This window comes from Eriocheir sinensis, chromosome 45, assembly GCF_024679095.1.
Source record: "Eriocheir sinensis breed Jianghai 21 chromosome 45, ASM2467909v1, whole genome shotgun sequence".
NCBI lineage: Eukaryota > Metazoa > Arthropoda > Malacostraca > Decapoda > Varunidae > Eriocheir > Eriocheir sinensis.
This window is the reverse complement of record NC_066553.1, coordinates 13,172,432-13,189,458: the sequence shown is the minus strand read 5'-3', so window position 1 is coordinate 13,189,458 and position 17,027 is coordinate 13,172,432. Positions and strand designations below refer to the sequence as shown.

The 17,027-nt window shown below is 36.3% G+C and overlaps 1 pseudogene; it reads left to right on the top strand.

Annotated features, from left to right (window-relative positions):
* Window positions 1–17,027, top strand: part of LOC126980768 (dipeptidase 1-like) — a 176,453-nt pseudogene that overhangs the window by 121,376 nt on the left and 38,050 nt on the right.

The window sequence follows — 17,027 nt, the reverse complement described above, 5'->3', positions numbered from 1 at the left end:
CTTGAATGTAGGAATTAATATCTTTGTCAGCTAATATGTATAGTATCGTCTGCGTATATAATATAATGAAATATGTTGTATTGAGTGCATGTAGTAGTCCATTGGAGGTGGGAAAGGCTGGTGGTTGGTTAGCGTGAATATGGGCGCTGTGTGTGATGGAGTTGTTGTTGTTTGTTTTGATAGTTTGTGTTGTTTATTACTGCGTGTGTGTTTCCCTGTTTGTATCATGTATCTGTCTCTCTTTCGTTTTAGTGCCTCCGTTTCTTTCTCTTTCATTTCCTCCTCTCTGACGTTCTCCCGCCCTCTCTCCGTCTCATCAAACAGCATGCAGTGACCTTCTTTTTTTTTCTTTTTTTTCCTGGACTGTGCTCCCATAATTTCCCTCACCTCTCTCCCTTTCTCTCCATTTCTCTCCTCATTGATTCCTTCCTACTTTTCTTTCTTTCCTCTTTTCGTTCCTCTCTCTCCTCTCCTCTCTCTTTTCATAAATTCCTTCCCTACCTTCTTCTTTTCTCTTTTTTCGTTCATCCTCTCTCCTCCTCTTTTTACATCAATTCCTTCCTGCCTTCCTTCGCTGGCTTTCTGTCTTCCTTCTCATCAACCCTTCTTCTTTGCCTCCCACTCTGCCCTTCTTTCCCATACGCCTTCCATTATCCCTTCATTGTTATCTATTTTCTCCTTTCATTTCCATCTATTATTTTACTTTCATCCATTCTCCTTTCCTCTCTCTTCTCTTCTTTCTTTCTTTCCTTCAACCCTTCCATGCGTTCATTCACTTCGTTCGTTCAGTCATTCACATTCCATCGTTTTGCCCTTTTCATTCACCATAAATATTGTTATTTTAACCACTCTTACTATTTTTTCCTTCTTTCCTTCCTTCCTTCCTTCCTTCAACTGTACTACTGTCTGGCCTGTCTCTTTCTTTTTCTTTTCCGTTTTTTTTTTATATATATTGATCTGTTTCACCTCTTCTCCTTTCTCTTCCTCTTCTTCCTTACTGCCTTCTCTACTTCTCTTCCTCATTACTACCTTTATTTCATTCTTCATTCTTTCCTTCTTCCATCTTCATTCATTCACTCCTCCCATCACTTCCATTTTAAGTATTTATCATTTTGTCATAAAGGTCTGCGTGGTTTGTTCCGTAATTGAATTTCTCGCGCGTTTCTGAGTTCAAACTTCTAGGAAAACTCATACTTCATCAAATAAGCAACATGTTGACGCTGCTTTGTGGCCTCACAGTAGCGTGTGTGATGATGATGATGTGTGTGTGTGATGTTATTGATGTGTGTGTGTGTGTGTGTCGCGCGTATGTGTAGATTCAGGGCCCAATTCCTTTCCATCCTTTCTCCTCTCCTCCTCCCCTCGCTATCTCTTCCCTCTCCTCCCAACCTTCTCTCTCCCCTTCCCCTTCCCTTAAGGGAGTGAAAGCGCATCCGTTCGTTCCGTTTCCTGGGAATTCAGGCACAGACGAAAAGGCAGAAAAGAATGACAGAAACGATGAACTTGGAAGGAGAATATAGCAAAAGAAAATGGAAAACGAGGCGAAAAGGTGACAGAATGAAAGGAACCTAGAGGGAGAAATAAAGCTAAGAAAATGAAGCGTGCCCGAAAGAAAGAAGGAAAACACAGCGAAAGAAAATGAAAACGCGCCTGAAAACGAAATAAACTTGAAAGGGAAAAACTTACTGCAAAAAGTAAAACGAGGCGGAAATGACGAAATGATGAACTTAGAGGAAAAAAATCAGGGAAAGAAAATGGAAACTATGCAAGAAAATGAAAAATATGCGAAAAGAATGACGAAATGACGAACCTAGAGGAAAATAGCAAAGAAAATGAAAACGAAGGGAAAAAATGACGAAATGATGAACTTAGAGGAAAAATCAGGGAAGAAAAATGGAAACTATGCAAAGAAAATGAAAATATGCGAAAAATGACTAAATGATGAACCTAGAGGGAAAATAGCAAAGAAAATGAAAACAAGCGGAAAAATGACGAAATGATGAACTTAGAGGAAAAATCAGGAAAGAAAATGGAAACTATGCAAAAGAAAATGAAAAATATGCGAAAATGCAGAAATGACTAAATGACGAACCTAGGAAAAATAGCAAAGAAAAATTAAAACAAGGCCAGGAAAAATGACGAAATGACGAACTTAGAGGAAAATCAGGGAAGAAAATGAAACTATGCAAAAGAAAATGAAAAATGTTGGAAAAGAATGACAAAATGACGAGCCTAGAGGGAAAATAGCAAAAGAAAAGAAAAATGAAAGAGCAGGCGAAAAATGACGAAATGACGGAGTTAAAGAAAAAAAAACAAGGAAGAAAATGGAAACTTGCAAAGAAAATGAAAAATGTGCGGAAAGCAGCGAAAGGATGAACTTCGTGTTATCTCTCCAGTGCTTTCCATTTTCTTTTTCAATGGTCTCAATTTCAAGCCTTTCATTTCTATGCTGGTGTTCGTCTTTGTCTATATTGTTTTCATTTATGTTATCTTCCATTTTCAACCTCCCATTACAATCTAGGCGTTTTATTTTTGTCCTTAGTTTTATTTATGTTATTTTCCATTGGTTTCTATTTATAGTTTCCGTGGCACCATTTTTCAACCTCATTTCAATCTTGGTGTTTTATTTTGTCTGTTTTGTTTTATTTATTTATCTTCCATTTTTCAACCTCTCATTACAATCTTGGCGTTTTATTTATGTTATTTTCCATTGCTTTCCATTATAGTTTCCGTGGCAGCATTTTTCAATCTCTCATTACAATCTTGGTGTTTTATTCTTTGTCTATTTTGTTTTTATTTATGTTAGTTTCCATTGCTTTCTGTTATATTTCCCGTGGCACCATTTTTTCAATCTCTTATTATAATCTTGGTGTTTTATTTTTTGTCTTGTTTTCTTTTTTCTTTTTGGTCTTTCAATGCTTTCTCTTATTTTGATTTTCCACGTTGCTGTTCAATGTTCACCTTTTATTACTATGCAGGTGTGTTCTTTTGTGCATTTTTTAGTCATGTTATGCTCCTATTCTTTCTATTTTCCATTTCGTTTCATATTTTCATCCTTACTCCGTTTCCTCTCCTTATTATACTATTCTTAATACTCACAATGCTTTTTTATATATTTTTGTTCTGTTCGTTGTTTTAACCCGTCCGCTGCGATTGGCATGGATTTGGCCTTCACTGGTAGCCTGGTAAAATATAGTCCCAGGTCTTTCTCTTCCTCTGTGGTGGATAGTGGAGTGTTTCCCTTAATGGTAAACCATTGTGTGCTGGATATCCTTCACTGGTAGCCTGGTAACATATAGTCCCAGGTCTTTCTCTTCCTCTGTGGTGGATAGTGGAGTATTTCCCATGTGGTATTGGTGTGCTGGATATCCCTTCACTGGTAGCCTGGTAACTTATATAGTCCCAGGTCTTTCTCTTCCTCTGTGGTGGATAGTGGATGTTTCCATGGTATTAGTGTGCTGGATGTCCGCTTCACCAGCCTTCAATGCCTGGTCCAATTCTTTCCTCTTCTCTGTGGTGGATGGTAAAGTGTCTCCCATGTGGTACTGGTGTGCTGGATATCCCACTTCACTGGTAGCCTGTTGTGCATATAGTCCCAGGTCTTTCACTTCCTCTGTGAAAGTGAATAGTAGGTATTTCCCCATGTAGCTTCATTAGTGTGCTGAATATCCTTCACGTGCTTGGTAACATATAAATCCAGTCTTCCTCTTCACTCTGTGGTGAATAATGGAGTGTTCCCATGTATTATTAATTGTGCACTGAATATCCCATCACTGACCCTGTTTATATAATTGAGTCTTTCCTCTTCCCTCTGTGAAGTGAATATTGAGTGTTTCTGTGAGGCATTCAGATTGTGCTGGATGTCCAACACAGTAACACTGTGCTCTCAGTCCCAGACCTGCTTTTCTCTGTGGTGGATAATTGAGTGTTTCCATGTGGTATTGGTGTGCTGGATATCCCTCCCAAAATGCATGACTTTTACATTTTCTTCATTGAATTATCAGCCACTTTTGCTCCATTTCTGTAACTTGGTGATGTCTTCTTGTAGGAACTTTTGCAGTCAAGGGTTAACCTTCCAATACTTTGCTTGTGTGCTTGATGGTCTTTAGTCTTTTTCTATTACTCTGCTTCCTCTTCTTACTATGCTATTCTTAGTACTTAATATGCTTTTTTTTCTGGTCTTTCATTATTTTGTGTGTCCGTTTGTTCATTCTTCCATTACTGTGCTTGTTTGCTTGATGGTCTTTTGTTATTTTTTCTGTTTCACTTTCCGTTCCGCGTCGCATCTCCCAACATGCAAATGGAAGTAATTTTTCGGAGAGGTTTGGTGATTTAATCTGTGCTCGACGTTTTTTCATTTCCTCGCGCGCCTTGATGAAAGAATAGCTGCATCATATTGACTCCCGTGACCCGCCCGCCGCTCCTCCAATCTCTCTCTCTCTCTCTCTCTCTCTCTCTCTCTCTCTCTCTCTCTCTCTCTCTCTCTCTCTCTCTCTGTCTCTCTCTCTCTCTCTCTCTCTCTCTCTCTCTCTCTCTCTCTCTCTATCTCTCTCTCTCTCTCTCTCTCTCTCTCTCTCTCTCTCTCTCTCTCTCTCTCTCTCTCTCTCTCTCTCTCTCTCTCTCTCTCTCTCTCTCTCTCTCTCTCTCTCTCTCTCTCTCTCTCTCTCTCTCTCTCTCTCTCTCTCTCTCTCTCTCTCTCTCTCTCTCTCTCTCTCTCTCTCTCTCTCTCTCTCTCTCTCTCTCTCTCTCTCTCTCTCTCTCTCTCTCTCTCTCTCTCTCTCTCTCTCTCTCTCTCTCTCTCTCTCTCTCTCTTTTGTTCAGGACTGTGCCTCCAAATCTTCTTTACACACGAAAAACCTTCCCTTGATACTCAAAACATAACCTTTGAAGCAACTTTTTTTCTTGCACAAATTCTGAGAACACGAATACTTGATCCTCTTTCTGATGCACTACCCTTTCTTTATTCCTGCCCTTGTCTCGTTCCCTCGGAAGCTTCATACTTGTAACTATTGTATTTATGTCTGTCTATTTCTGTTTGTCTGTCTTTTTTAATGTTTCTGCCTATTGCGCCGGTAGGCTTTCTTGGCGGGACCTGATGGTCGGCCCCAGCCCCTTATGGCGTAGGCAAGTGTTTACAGTGGCGCCATAATCTAGAGTCCGGGTTGATAAGTGGTCTTCAGGGCAGCATGTGGGTAGTCTTAGGCCACTCGGCGGTGTAGTCTTAGGCAACTCGGCGGTGACAGGAAATTCCCAGCTTGTGGCGGAGTACGGGACGCGAGCCCCTGTCCTGAACACGGCGCCCGCACGCTAAGCACTCAGCTACCGACTCTCGTCTGTTTTCTCTCTCTCTCTCTCTCTCTCTCTCTCTCTCTCTCTCTCTCTCTCTCTCTCTCTCTCTCTCTCTCTCTCTCTCTCTCTCTCTCTCTCTCTCTCTCTCTCTCTCTCTCTCTCTCTCACCTCATCATGTATAATTAATATGTACATTCACTTCATCTGTTCATCTGCATTTTTATCTCCAGCTTCTTTCCTTTTTATTTCTCGTGACATTTTCTTCACCGCTATTTTTATCGATTTTTTTTTTCGCCTTTATCTCTTCACCTCCACCTGTTGTTTTCTTTGTTGTTGTTTTTGTACATGTTTTTTTCCGTTTTTTTTTTTTTACCTGTGTTCTCTCTCTCTCTATCTCTCCGTTCTCTCTCTCTCTCTTCATTCTATTCACCCGTTCTGTTTCTCTCTCTTCATTCTATTCACCTGTTCTGTTTCTCTCTCTTCAATATATTCACCCGTTCTGTTCTCTCTCTCATTCTATTCACCCTGTTCTTTCTCTCTCTTCATTCTATTCACCCGTTCTTTTTCTCTCTCTTCATTCTATTCACCCTTCTGTTTCTCTCTCTTCATTCTATTCACCTGTTCTGTTTCTCTCTTCATTCCTATTTCACCTGTTCATTTCTCTCTTCATTCCTATTCACCTGTTCTCTTTCTCTCTCTTCATTCTATTCCTGTTCTGTTTCTCTCTCTTCATTCTATTCACCTGTTCTGTTTCTCTCTCTTCATTCTATTCACCTGTTCTGTTTCTCTCTCTTCATTCTATTCACCTGTTCTTTCTCTCTCTTCATGCTATTCACTGTTCTCTTTCTCTCTCTTCATTCTATTCACCTGTTCTGTTTCTCTCTCTTCATTCTATTCACCTGTTCTGTTTCTCTCTCTTCATTCTTTTCACCTGTTCTGTTTCTCTCTCTTCATTCTATTCACCCGTTCTCTTTCTCTCTCTTCATTCTATTCACCTGTTCTGTTTCTCTCTTCATTCTATTCACCCGTTCTGTTTCTCTCTCTTCATTCTATTCACCTGTTCTGTTTCTCTCTCTTCATTCTATTCACCTGTTCTGTTTCTCTCTCTTCATTCTATTCACCCGTTCTCTTTCTCTCTCTTCATTCTATTCACCTGTTCTGTTTCTCTCTCTTCATTCTATTCACCTGTTCTCTTTCTCTCTCTTCATTCTATTCACCTGTTCTCTTTCTCTCTTCATTCTATTCACCTGTTCTCTTTCTCTCTCTTCATTCTATTCACCTGTTCTCTTTCTCTCTCTTCATTCTATTCACCTGTTCTGTTTCTCTTCATTCTATTCACCTGTTCTCTTTCTCTCTCTTCATTCTATTCACCTGTTCTGTTTCTCTCTCTTCATTCTATTCACCTGTTCTCTTTCTCTCTCTTCATTCTATTCACCTGTTCTCTTTCTCTCTCTTCATTCTATTCACCTGTTCTGTTTCTCTCTCTTCATTCTATTCACCTGTTCTGTTTCTCTCTCTTCATTCTATTCACCTGTTCTGTTTCTCTCTCTTCATTCTATTCACCTGTTCTGTTTCTCTCTCTTCATTCTATTCACCTGTTCTCTTTCTCTCTCTTCATTCTATTCACCTGTTCTGTTTCTCTCTCTTCATTCTATTCACTTGTTCTCTTTCTCTCTCTTCATTCTATTCACCTGTTCTCTTTCTCTCTCTTCATTCTATTCACCTGTTCTCTTTCTCTCTCTTCATTCTATTCACCTGTTCTGTTTCTCTCTCTTCATTCTATTCACTTGTTCTCTTTCTCTCTCTTCATTCTATTCACCTGTTCTCTTTCTCTCTCTTCATTATCTTTACCTGTTGTTTCTTTCTCCTTTTCCTTCTCCTCCTCTTTCTTTCTTCGTGTCCTTCGCCTTTTTTCCATGCTTACTTTTATTTATCTCCTTTTTTTCTGCATATTATTCGCCTGCATTTTCCATCTCTTTCTCCATTCTCCTTATCTGTTGTTTTCTTATCATTTTCCTGACCTGTTTATCATCCATTTTCTTCACCTTGCTATTTTTTCTCCCTCTCTCTGTCTCTCTCCATTCTCTTCTTTTTTTTTCTCGAGTTTGTTTCTCATCATATCACCTGCCGTTTCTCGCTTCGTTTTCCTCACTTTTTCACGTATCTCTCCATTTTCTTCACTTTCTACATCTCACTTTTCATCCTTGTTCACCTCTAACCTCTTTCTCCCTCTCATCCGTCCTGTCTTCCCCTGCAGGAGTTGGTGAGGGAGATGAACCGCGTGGGGCTGATGGTGGACCTGTCCTTGCCTCCTCCAACACGGCCCAGGATGTCACCCCTCGCCATCACCCCGCGCCCGTCCTCTTCTCCCACTCTGCCACGCGCGCCCTCTGCGACATCGAGCGTAACGTACCCGACGACTTGCTGAGTTCGCTGGTGAGTGGGTGATGTTGCTTGTGTTGGTCTAGGATTTGTTTGGGTCTTTTCTTTTGTATTCGTGTTTTTTCTCTTTCTTTTCCTTTGTTTTCTCTTTTATCTTCTCTTTTTTGCTTCGTCCTTCTTTCTTTTTTTCTTCTGTTTTGCATGGCTGCGTTTTCCGGGCCTTGTGGTGCCTCCCAGTCTTGTTCTTTTTTTCGTCTATTTTTTTTATCCTGTTCTTGTTTTGCTCTGGTGTTATTGTTTTGGTAGTGGTGTTGTTCAGTTCTGGTTATTCCTCCTCCTCCTCCTCCTCCTCCTCCTCCTTCTCCTCCTCCTTTTCGTTGTTGTCCTTCTTTTGTTCCTTTTCCTCCTCTTCTTCCTTTTGTGTTGTTCGCTTTTTGTGTTTCTCTTTCGTCTTCCATTTTCCTCTTTCTTTTAATCTTTTTCTTATGTTATTGTTTTGTTGTTGTTGCTGTTCTTCTTTTATTGTCATTTCATCTCCTACTCTTTCTCTTTCTTCTTCTTTTTCTTCTTCTCGTCGTCGTCCTCCTCCTCCTCCTCCTCCTCTTCTTTCATCTTTGCCATTTTGTGTTTCTCATTCTTCAGGTTCTTTTTCTTTCTTTTTTACTCTACTTGTTGTTGTTCCTCTTCGTTGTTATTATTCCTTCCCCTCTTCTTTCTTCTCCTTCCTGTTGTCGTCGTTGCCCTCCTCCTCCTCTTTCTCCTCCTCCTCCTCCTCATACGCTTTCCCCTCCTCCTCCTCCTTAAGCTGTCTACAATGTGGATTTCATTTCTCCGTCTTCCTCACACCTTTTAACTGTCTGCTGTGACCTTTTAGCATTTCCAAGAGAGGTGCGTGTGATCTTAAGTGGTGGTGGTGGAGGGGTGGGAGATAGTGTTACTCTTACTGATGGTGTTGTTGTTGTTGGTGGTGGTGGTGGTGTTGGTGTTGTTGATGGTGTTGTTGTTGGTCGTGGTGGTGGCGGTGTTGTTGTTGATGGTGGTGGTGGTGGTGATCTTAAGTGGTGGTGGTGGAGGGGTGGGAGATAGTGTTACTCTTTCTGATGGTGTTGTTGTTGTTGTTGGTGGTGGTGGTGGTGTTGGTGTTGTTGATTGTGTTGTTGTTGGTCGTGGTGGTGGCGGTGTTGTTGTTGATGGTGGTGGTGGTGGTGGTGGTGATGATGATAGACTAATGGTGTTGTTGCTGAGCTGATAGTGTTGTTGTTGTTGATGGTGGTGAAGAGGGGGGGAGCGGTAATGTTACTGGGGGTGATGTTATTGGTACGGTGGCGGCTGCTGTGGCGATGGTGAAGTTTGCTGATGGTGTTGGTGATGATAGTGGTGGTGGTGGTGTTGATGATGATGATTCTGATAATGATGGTGATGTTATTGATTATGGTGGTGATGGCTGTGGTGATGAGGGACTTCTGGGTGACTGGCTGGCTGGCTGGGTGACTGGCTGGCTGGCTGGGTGACTGGCTGACTGGCTGGGTGACTGGCTGACTGGCTGGCTGGCTGGGTGACTGGCTGGCTGGCTGGGTGACTGGCTGGCTGGCTGGGTGACTGGCTGGCTGGCTGGCTGGGTGACTGGCTGGCTGGCTGGGTGACTGGCTGGCTGGCTGGCTGGCTGGGTGACTGGCTGGCTGGCTCGGTATCAAAGCTAACAAAAAGCTATGATAAAAAATGCCCGGGACACAAAGGCGGCTGCTGGGCTCCTCCAATACCTCATTACGGTGTTGTTGTATCGATCAGCGTCCCGGCAGCGAGTGGATGATAATAACCCTGATGCCACCAAGCCGGAGCATCTTATAGGTTGTCCCGCTGATCCGTGCATTCGCGTGTGCCCTGAAAATTACTTGCCTAGCGGGGGTTGTGGATGAAAGGGTGATGGTGTTGGTGAGAGTGCAAGAAAGGAAGAAGGGAAAAGAAAAGGGAAATGGTGACCGTAGGAAGAGAAAGAAAGGAAGAATGGAAAGAAAAGGGAAATGGTGACCGTAGGAAGAGAAAGAAAGGAAGAAGGGAAAAGATGGTTGGAAGAGAAAGAAAGGAAGAAGGGAAAAGATGGTTGGAAGAGAAAGAAAAGAAGAATGGAAAAGGAATGGGAAGTGTTGATGGTAGGAAGAGAAAGAAAGGAAGAATGGAAAAGAAAAGGGAAGTGATGACAGTAGGAAGAGAAAGAAAGGAAGAAGGGAAAAAATGGTAGGAAGAGAAAGAAAAGAATGGAAAAGAAAAGGGAAGTGATGATGGTAGGAAGAGAAAGAAAGGAAGAAGGGAAAAAATGGTAGGAAGAGAAAGAAAGGAAGAAGGGAAAAGAAAAGGGAAGTGATGATGGAAAACAAAGGAAAAAGAAGGTACTGTCCTGGATCGCATGGAAAGAGTCAGGAAGGGAACTGGACCGGCAATGGATGAGTAATGTTCCTGGACACGGCTGTCGTTATGGGGGAACTTCATGATGTGTTGTTCTTGTAAGCTCTGTTGTTGTCCCCGCGTGCACGGAGGGAGGACAAAATTAGCCACGTGCAGGGCGGCGGTTCAAGGGAGGGAGTGTCACGCGCCGTTAGTGTTGCGAGGCTTAGACTAAAGCTGTAAATTTGTTTGATACATAATGATTGAATAATATTGTCTTTTTGTTTATATTTCCGAGCCTTAGTAATAAAAGAACATATTCACTGTATCCCTTCTGTACCCTCGTCGTTCCCTTTCTTTTTTCCTTTTTCCCTTCCTCTCTCTTTTCTTTCCCTTTCTATTCTTCTTTTTCCCCTTTCCACCCGACTCTACCTTCCTCTCTCTTTTCTTCCCCTTTCTCTTCTTCTTTTATCCTCTCCACCTGACCCATTGCCTTCTTTTACCTTTCCTTTCCCTTTCTCTTCTTATTTTACCCCTTTCCACCTGGCTCTGTACCTTCCTCTCTCTTTTCTTCCCCTTTCTCTTCTTCTTTTATCCTCTCCACCTGACCCATTGCCTTCCTTTTCCTTTTCTTTCCCTTTCTGTTTTCCTTTTACCTTCTCCACCCGACTCTACCTTCCTCTCTCTTTTTTTTTCCCTTTCTCTTACTTTATCCTCTCCACCTGACCCATTGCCTTCCTTTTCCTTTTCTTCTCCTTTCTATTTCATTTCAAAGCAAAACCATCACAAGCAAATCCTACGATGTGTTGGTATATATGGCAATTTTTAAACAGTATTTTACATATATATATACTTCAAACGGAGATGAGCGCTGAGGCGACGCGCAGCTGTAGTGTGTGCCCCAAACTTGGTCTTTATAGTTCAAAGCTCAAGTAAGAGGAAAAATACCATGATTTTTTCTGTTTTAGTTAAAGAAGAAAATGCTAAGCTGTGGTAGTGCGTGGAAACCAAGCAGTATAGTTTATTTTTCTTGCATTTCCTTATTTTAAAGCATAAGTATTAAAAAAATATGATTCGTAATAATAACATTCCATATTTTTCTTAACGTCTACAGTAAACTGAAAACATACACTTACTAAAATACATCACTCATCGTTATTTTTTACTTTATTTCAACGATATTATCCTCGCGTGAGATCTATTTCCACCTGAAGCATTGATATTATTGTTATTCAGCTTTGTTTTTCTTTCACAACGTATAATAGCAGTAATTTTTCTCTGATAAAGATACAAGGCATCCATTAACCCGGCCAGCCAAACACCACCAGCCTTCCAACACACGTCATACCACTCACAAAACACACGGACATATTTTTCTTCATCATAACATAACGCAACCCTGAACCCGGCTGCTCAAACTAACTCCGCGAACCTACCAACACAGGCTATCCCTCATACAAAACAAACGGACATATATTCTTTTTATCAACATCTATGCTCGTCTTTTTGGTGCTTTTCTTATTGCAATCTATAACTAACTAATCTATTCTTCGTTCCTTATATTTTCCAGGTATTTCTTTTTATTAACTTGTATGCTTGTCTTTTTGGTGCTTTTCTTATTGCAATCTATAACTAACTAATCTATTCTTCGTTCCTTATATTTTCCAGGTATTTCTTTTTATTAACTTGTATGCTTGTCTTTTTGGTGCTTTTCTTATTGCAATCTATAACTAACTAATCTATTCTGCGTTCCTTATTTTTCTATTTACTTCTTTTCATTAACTTTTATGCTTGTCTTTTTGGTTCTTTTCTTATTCCAATATATAAATAACTAATCTATTTTTCCTTCCTTATATTTTCTAGTTATTTCTTTTCATTAACTTGTATGCTTGTCTTTTTGGTACTTTTCTTATTCCAAACTATAACTAACTAATCTATCCTTTGTTCCTTTTATTTTCTACTTATTTCTTTTATTAACTTGTATGCTCGTCTTTTTGGTGCTTTTCCTATTCCAATTTATAACTAACTAATCTATTCTTCTTTCCATATTTTTCTATTTACTTCTTTTCATTAACTTCTATGCTCGTTTTTTAGTACTCTCCTTATTCCAATCTATAACTAACTAATCTATTCTTCGTTCCTTATTTTTCTAGTTATTTTTTTATTAAACTCTATGCTCGTCTTTTTGGTTCTTTTCATATTCCAAATTATAACTAACTAATCTATTCTTCGTTCCTTATATTTTCCAGGTATTTCTTTTTATTAACTTGTATGCTTGTCTTTTTTGTCATTTTCTTATTCCAATCTATAACTAACTAATCTATTCTGCGTTCCTTATTTTTCTATTTACTTCTTTTCATTAACTTCTATCTTTTCTTTTTGGTACTTTTCTTATTGCAATATATAACTAACTAATCTATTTTTTTCCTTATATTTTCTAGTTATTTCTTTTCATTAACTTGTATGCTTGTCTTTTTGGTACTTTTCTTATTCCAGACTATAACTAACTAATCTATCCTTTATTCCTTTAATTTTCCAGTTATTTCTTTTATTAACTTGTATGCTCATCTTTTTGGTGCTTTTCTTATACCAATTTATAACTAACTAATCTATTCTTCTTTCCATATTTTTCTATTTACTTTTTTTCATTAACTTCTATGCTCGTTTTTTAGTACTTTCCTTATTTCAATCTATAACTAACTAATTTATTCTTCGTTCCTTATTTTTCTTGTTATTTTTTATTAAACTCTATGCCCGTCTTTTTGGTTCTTTTCATATTCCAAATTATCACTAACTAATCTATTTTTCTTTCCTTATTTCTCCATGTATTTCTTTTTATTAACCTGTATGCTTGTCTTTTGGGGGGCTTTTCTTATTCCAATTTATAACTAACTTATCTATTCTTCTTTCCATATTTTTCTATTTACTTCTTTTCATTAACTTCTATGCTCGTCTTTTTGGTACTTTTCTTTATTTCAGTCTATAACCAGCTAATCTATTCTTCGTTCCTTATTTTTTCTAGTTATTTCTTTTATAAACATCTGTGCTCGTCTTTTTAGTGCTTTTCTTATTCCAATCAATAACTAACTAATCTATTCTTCCCTTATGTTTTCTAGTTATTTCTTTTCATTAACTTCTATGCTTGTCTCCTTGGGTTCTTTTCTTATTCCAATTTATAACTAATTAATATATTCCTTTTTCCTTATATTTTCTAGGTATTTCTTTTTATTAACTTGTATGCTTGTCTTTTTTTGGTGCTTTTCTTATTCCAATCTAAAACTAACTAATCTATTCTTCTTTCCATATTTTTCTATATACTTCTTTTCATTAACTTCTATGCTCGACTTTTTAGTAACTTCCTTATTCCAATCTATAACTAAGTAATCTATCCTGCGTTCCTTTTATTTTCTAGTTATTTATTTTATTAATTTGTATGCTCGTCTTTTTGGTGCTTTTCTTATTCCAATCTATAACTAACTAATTTATTTTTCGTTCTTTATATTTTTTAGTTATTTCTTTTCATTAACCCTTATGCTTGTCTTTTTGGTTCTTTTCTTATTCCAATCTATAACTAACTAATCTATTCTTTCCTTACTTTTCCAGGTATTTCTTTTTATTAGCTTCTATGCTCGTCTTTTTGGTACTTTTCTTGTTTCAATTTATAACTAAGTAATTTATTCCTCGTTCCTTGTATTTTCTAGCCGTTTCTTTTTATTTACTTGTATGCTGTCTTTTTTGTGCTGTTCTTATTGCAATCTATAACTAACTAATCTATTCTGCGTTCCTTATTTTTCCAGGTATTTCTTTATATAAAATTCTATGCTCGTCTTTTGGGGTTCTTTTCTTATTCCAATTTATAACTAACTAATCTGTTCCTTGTTCTTTATTTTCTAGTTATTTCTTTTCATTAACTTCTATGACTGTCTTTTTCGGTACTTTTCTTATGCCAATTTATAACTAACTAATCTATTTTTCTTTCTTTATATTTTTTAGTTATTTCTTTTCATTAACTTCTATGCTTGTCTTTTTTGGTTCTTTTCTTATTCCAGTCTATAACTAACTAATGTATCCTTCGTTCCTTATTTTTCTAGTTATTTCTTTTCACTAATTTCTTGCTTGTCTTTTTTAGTGCTTTTCTTATTTCAATTTATAAATAACTAATCTATTCTTCTTTCCTTATTTTTCTAGTTATTTCTTTTTATTAACTTCTATGCTCGTCTTTTTTGGTACGTTTCTTATTCCAATTTATAAGTAACTAATCTATTTTTCTTTCCTTATATTTTTTCTAGTTATTTCTTTTCATTAACTTCTATGCTTGTCTTTTTGGTGCTTCTCCTATTCCAATCTCTTACTAACTAATATATTCTTTCCTTATTTTTCCAGATATTTCTTTTTATTAATTCGTATGCTCGTCTTTTGGGGTACTTTTTCTTATTCCAATCAATAATTAACTAATCTATTCTTTTCTTATATTTTCCAGATATTTCTTTTTATTAACTTATATGCTCGTCTTTTTGGGTTGTTTTCTTATTCCAATTTATAACTAACTAATCTATTCTTCGTTCCTTATATTTTTTTGCTCTTTCTTTTTATTAACTTGAATGCGTGTCATTTTGTGTGCTTTTCTTATTCCAATCTATAATTAACTAATCTATTTTTCTTTCCTTATAAATTCTAGTTATTTCTTTTCATTAACTTCTATGCCTGTCTTTTTTAGTGCTTTTCTTATTCCAATTTATAAATAACTAATTTATTCCTCCTTTATTTTTCCAGGTATTTCTTTTTATTATTTCTATGCTCGTCTTTTTGGTGCTTTTCTTATTCCAATTTATAACTAACTAATCTATTCTTCCCTTATTTTTCCAGGTATTTCTTTTCATTAACTTGTGTGCCTGTCTTTTTGGTGCTGTTATTATTCCAATCTAAATTGGAATAAGAAAAGCACTAAAAAAGACAAGCATACAAGTTAATAAAAAGAAATGACTTGAAAATAAAGGGAAAAAAGAATAGATTAGTTAGTTATAAATTGGAATAAGAAAAGTACCAAAAAGACAAGGATAGAAGTTAATGAAAAGAAATAACTAGAAAAATAAGGAACGAAGACTAGATTAGTTAGTTATAGATTAAAATAAGAAAAGTACCAAAAAGAGGAGCATACAAGTTAATAAAAAGAAATACCTGGAAGAATAAGGAACAAAGGATAGATTAGTTTGTTATAAATTGGAATAAGAAATGCACCAAAAAGACGAGCATAGAAATAATAAAAAGAAATACCTGGAAAAATAAGGAAGGAATAGATTAGTTAGTTATAAATCTGAATAAGAATGGAACCAAAAAAAAGACAGGCATACAAGTTAATAAAAACAAATGAATAGAAATATAAGGAGCAAAAAATTGATAAGTTAGTTATAGATTGGAATAAGAAAAGTACCAAAAAGACAGGCATAGAAGTTAATAAAAAGAAATACCTGGAAAAATAAGGAAAGAATAGTTTAGTTAGTTATAAATTGGAATAAGAAAAGCACCAAAAAGACAAGCATACATGTTAATAAAAAGGAATAACTGAAAAAAAATGAAAGAATAGATTAGTTGGTTATAAATTGGAATAAGAAAAGTATCAAAAAGACGAGCACAGAAGTTAATAAAAAGAAATAACTAGAAAATATAAGGAAAGAAAAATAGTTGGTTACAGACTGGAATAAGAAAAGCACTAAAAAAGACAGCCACAAAAGTTAATGAAAAGAAATAACTAGAAAATATAAGGAACGAATTAAAGATTAGTTAGTTATAAATTGTAATAAGAAAAGCACTAAATAGACGAGCACAGAGGTTAATAAAAGAAATAACTAGAAAAATAAGGAACAAAAAATAGATTAGTTAGTTATTGATTGGAATAAGAAAATTACCAAAAAGACGAGCATAGAAATTAATAAAAGAAATACCTAGAAAAATAGGTTAAAAAAATGCTTTGTTAGTTATAGATTGGAATAAAAACAGCACCAAAAAGACGAGCTTAGAAGTTAATAAAAAGAAATAACTAGAAAAATAAGGAACGAAAAATAGATTAGTTAGTTATAGATTGGAATAAGAAAAGCACTAAAAAAGACAAGCATACGAGTTAATGAAAGGAAATAACTAGAAAAATATAAGGAAAGGAAAATAGATTAGTTACTTATAGATTGGAATAAGAAAAGTACCAAAAAAGATGAGCATAGAAGTTAATAAAAAGAAGTACCTGGAAAAATAAGGAAGTTAATAAAGAAGTTAATAAAAAGAAATAAGAAGAAAAATAAGGAACGCAAAATAGATTAGTTAGTTATAGATTGCAATAAGAAAAGCACAAAAAAGACAAGCATTCAAGTTAATGAAAAGAAGTACCTGGAAAAATAAGGAAAGAAGAATAGATGAGTTAGTTAGTTATAAATTGGAATAAGAAAAGTACCAAAAAGACAAGCTTAGAAGTTAATAAAAAGAAATAAGAAGAAAAATATGGGACGAGGAATAGATTAGTTAGTTAAAGATTGGAATTAAAAAAGAACCAAAAAGACAGGCATAGAAGTTAATTAAAAGAAATAACTAGAAAATATATGGAACGAAGAATAGACTAGTTAGTTATAAATTGGAATAAGAAAAGTACTAAAAAGGTGAGCACAGAAGTTAATGAAAAGAAGTAAATAGAAAAATATGGAAAGAAGAATAGATAAGTTAGTTATAAATTGGAATAAGCACCAAAAAAGACAAGCATTGAAGTTAACAAAAAGAAATAGCTAGAAAATATAAGAAACGAAGAATAGATTATTAGTTAGTTATAAACTGGAATAAGAAAAGCACCAAAAAGAAATAACTAGAAAATATACGGAAAAAAAATAGATTAGTTTGTTATAGCTTGGAATAAGAAAAGTATCAAAAAGACGAGCATAGAAGTTAATGAAAAGAAATAACTAGAAAAAATAAGGGAAGAATAGATTAGTTAG